The sequence below is a fragment of the Sylvia atricapilla genome, chromosome 1 (assembly GCF_009819655.1).
Source record: "Sylvia atricapilla isolate bSylAtr1 chromosome 1, bSylAtr1.pri, whole genome shotgun sequence".
Classification (NCBI taxonomy): Eukaryota; Metazoa; Chordata; class Aves; order Passeriformes; family Sylviidae; genus Sylvia; species Sylvia atricapilla.
This window is the reverse complement of record NC_089140.1, coordinates 111,229,441-111,233,572: the sequence shown is the minus strand read 5'-3', so window position 1 is coordinate 111,233,572 and position 4,132 is coordinate 111,229,441. Positions and strand designations below refer to the sequence as shown.

Below are 4,132 nucleotides of genomic sequence, written 5' to 3'. Positions count from 1 at the left end.
CCAGAGCCTCCCTCTTAAGAATTTGATTTAAGGGCCCCATATTGAGGACAAAAGAAAGCCCATTAACAGCAGTGCAAGAGACAGAATTGTGCTGCAGGAAGACAACTAAAGTAAACAAAACCCGCTGAACATTCTCTGAGATGCTGAGCAGAAATAGATTAACTCCTAATATGGAGTTAATACTCTTCCCAAACACACAATAGCATTTCCTTCTACTCCTAATTATGACAATAAAACAACTGTGTTTGGAGAGGAAATGAAGAAACACAAGAAATCACCTGGTCACCCAATACACATGCATTATTGAGCTATAAACTTCCATTTTTGGATATCACCACCACATTCTGCTGCTACGGTGATATATTTTATGTCTCACAATATGAACTTTAAGAGGGACAGCCTGCTTGGTTTATGTACTATTGTGGGACATTGAGATTTTTACTGGAAAGAAATAATGAACTATCAAACAAGCACACTCTAATTGTGCTAATAAATAGCCACAAAATCCTGTTAACTCCAAAAGCCTGGGGCAAAGTGTATTTACTCCAGGAAAATAAGAAGCAAATCAATTTAGGATAGGATGCACCTGGAGGAAGTTTAGACCTAACTGTTGGCCCAAACCAAATGTGAAGGATGTCTGGATCCAGTTGCATATTCATATTCCATCTTGCTTCTACCTCTATAACATGATGGAATGGGAAAAGCCAAACTCCAGATCCAAGAATATACAATGTTTCAAGGATTAATACAAACCCTTTTTCTCCTTCAATGAGATATAGAACATCCTTGTAGTCAACATAGTGCAAACTGGATGCAAACATAAGCATATGAAATGTAACTCTATCCATCCATGTTCTGTTTCTTTTGGTAACACTGACTTAACATCCTTAACTGCATTATTCTCCCAAATGGATGAAGAGTAATGCTCACCAATACCACAACCTGATAAGTAAAAGGACATACAGAATAAAGATTGACTACTGATTTTTCAAAAAACTCTTCCACCCTGATTAAAAGTGGAAAGGAAGGTTTTTACCACAAAAATAATTATGCTGCTGTTTTCCCACTTTTTTAAATTCAGAACTTGGTTAAAATGAAAATAGAACTGACATTTAAGCTGAATGGGCATTTGGAATTCAGTATGGTGACAATGAAATCAACTCCTTCTTGTAAAACCATGGGATTAAATGCAAAATATATTGCAACAACTTTTTCTCTCTCTCTTTTTTTTTTTTTTTTTTTTTTTTGGGGGGGGGGGGGGTTGGGGTTTTTTGGGGGTTTTTTGTTAGTTGGGTTTGTTGTTTTTTTTTTTGGGTTTTTTGTTTGTTTGAGCTTTTTTGATCATTGAGGTCAAAGTATTGTGGCATGTTTATCCTCCCCTACTCTAGCTGGCAACCCTTCTGCTTCCTTTCTCCAACTGGAGGGGAAGGTGAGAGGCTGCTTCACATTGTCTGGCAGGGTAGGTTCGTCTCATGGGAGAGAAGATGCCCTCCTACTGACTACAAAAAAAGGGGTCTCTGTAGACAGGATATTCAGCACGCTCCGTGTAAACTTCATTTTGATGTAATTAAGTGATAATCACAAGGCAACATCATTTTATGTGTTACTAAGTTTGCTCTGGCGTACTCCAGGGGCTGAGCCCATCCAGGGCCCCAGAGCAAGGAAAAGGCTCAAGGTTGCGGACTTCTGAGTGCAAAACCACCTGCCCAGGCTTTGGATGCTTCATCCAAATTGTCACATGTGAATGCACAGGCTGTTTCAGGGCATGTGGAGCTCACAAGCATCAGTGTTAGGGAAGCTTAAAGGGCACTGATTGCTCTATAAAGGAATAGAGGCACCCCAGAGGAGGGCCACAGAGTTGATAATAGGACAGAAGCACCTCCTCTATGAGGAGGCTCTTCTATGAAGGTAGGCTGAGAAATGTAGGGCTGTTCAGCCCAGAGAAGAGAAGGCTGCATGGAGACCTCATAGCAGCCTTTCAGTATCAGAAGGGGGCCTAGAGGGAAGCTGGAGAGGGACTCTTCATCAGGAACTGGAGCAATGGGTACAAACTAGAAGAGGGGAAATTCACATTAGATATTAGGAAAAAAGCCTTAACTGTGTGGGTGGTAAACCAATGGAACAGGTTGTTCAAGGATGCTGTGGATGCCCCAAGACTGGCAGTGCTTGAGGCCAGGTTGGATAAGGCTTTGAGCAAGCTGGTCTAGGGGAATGTTTCTATGCCCATAGCCGGGGGGGCTGGGAGTAGATGATCTTTAAGGTCCCTTCCAACCCTTAACATCCTATGGTTATATAAATGAAAGAGACCTCTATGGACATTAGAGGTCTCTTACAATCTTATACAGTTAGTAATAGGGTTAATCCAGAAAACATCTCTGATACTTCAGAAAAATCTCAGTCAAGGAAAAATCCCCTAAGAGTCATAACTGCAATGTACCAGAGCAGGGGAATGGGGGAAATTGCTGTCCACACCTTTAATCAATTCAATTTAATTTAATCAAAGCAATGCAACAGAAGTAATTTTTCACATCTAGTCCACAGAAGCCAGATGCACTTAGAGTTTGTGTACATATATATATAAAATTCCCATCAAAATTGGTGAGAGTTGTGCAGCCTCAAAAAAGGGGCACAGTCTTCTTACTTGAAGAACTTTAGCCATGAAAATTCCAGAGACCTTATCTTGTCATTTGTCTCTTGGAATGCACCTGTCTCACATTCAGTAGCTCAGGTAAAGCAATAAAAAAAAGGCAACAGAAAAGCTTTGCAAGGTTTTATTAAAGACTTTTATGTAGAGTGGGGTTCAACAAGATGTTTGCTACTCCACTAAAGATTTATGCCACCAAAAGCCAACTTGGGCCTTTAATATAAACCAAATCCCCCCATATTTAGCTGAGCATGGAGAATGCAGTATCAGATTAAAGTGAACCTAACAGCTGAAAGGATGGAATCTATAACTTATATTTCTCTCTATAATTCTTGTTGACTTGACATAGCACCACTCTCTCCAAACATATTCTTATTTCCCCAAAGCTTGAAATTCTAGGGAGAGCTGTAACAACATCTCGGTCCAACAACTTCATGATTGCTCCCTCTTCATAAAACAATTTCCTTGGGTTCTGTGCTTCCTTGACAGCTCTTTCTCATTACAGCTTTCCCTACCTCATTATTCAATAGCCTATCCTGTATTGTCCTTGAACACAGAGAGGTCCCTCTCCCCCATTTCTCAATAGGAGACCATGACTCATTTTTATACTTCCACCCTGCCCCCAGGAACCAGAAGTTCCCCAGGTGCATTTCATAAGGGAGAAAGCAAATGGTTGCTTAGGCAAAAATATGTTTCAGGTGAATGCACATCGAGGCAACAGACAAGCAACATGGAGGAACCAGATTTACCTTTCCCATTGTTTACTTATTCCCAAGTCTAATTTCCTTCATATGCTATATCACCAATTCCTACAATTGCTCTTGTTTTACACTGTTGGCCTCTGCCTCCCTATAGCCTCTTCCCTCTTTATTTTAACATGCTTAGGAAAAGCAAATCGCCCCAAAGAAATTCCTCGGGGAAAGTCCTTATGCAGCTACGCAGTCTGTAAAGAGGAGCTTGTTTGCTCAGCTTATTGATGAGTAGAAACTTTGCCAAGCTGTAAAGAGCAGGACTGTTACTACTTGATTACGGACAGCTGCTTCACACTATTACAAAAGGCAGTTTTGCTACATATTTGAATTCTGGCCGTTTTTTTAATAACTATTCTGTAAGTGCTTGTGAAAACCTCCAAAGCAACAGCTTAGCAAATACAGTTTACCATCCCTCTTTTCCTATGGGAGTCATTGTTAAGTTATCCTTACAGGTGTTTTCCTTATAGCGGCCTTAGTATGCAAAGTGAGGATTGGTGACTTCTCCGCATCATTTTCATTCTCCTTTTACTTGATGTCAAGATTGTTCTGCCTTTCCTGCCTTCTCTGATCTAACTTTCACTGCTAATAAGAGTCTTTCCACTCAATTCCTAGTGTATCATACAGGGATTTATTTTCAAAGGTGCCCAATTTCCTGCTGCCTGTTATAGTGGATCTTCCTAGAAATCACTGTGATCAGATAGCACACTGTGGCTTTGTTCCTCTATCAAATTTCCTT

The 4,132-nt window shown here is 40.5% G+C and overlaps 1 long non-coding RNA gene across 1 annotated transcript; it reads right to left on the bottom strand.

Annotated features, from left to right (window-relative positions):
* Nucleotides 1–1,278: 1,278 nt before the first annotated feature.
* LOC136369790 (uncharacterized) lies at nucleotides 1,279–3,212 on the bottom strand. The gene is made up of 3 exons (XR_010745069.1): nucleotides 3,160–3,212; nucleotides 2,642–2,705; nucleotides 1,279–2,032 (listed from the first exon to the last, which is right to left on the bottom strand). It is a non-coding gene; the product is annotated as an uncharacterized lncRNA (long non-coding RNA).
* Between the last annotated feature and the right edge of the window lie 920 nt (nucleotides 3,213–4,132).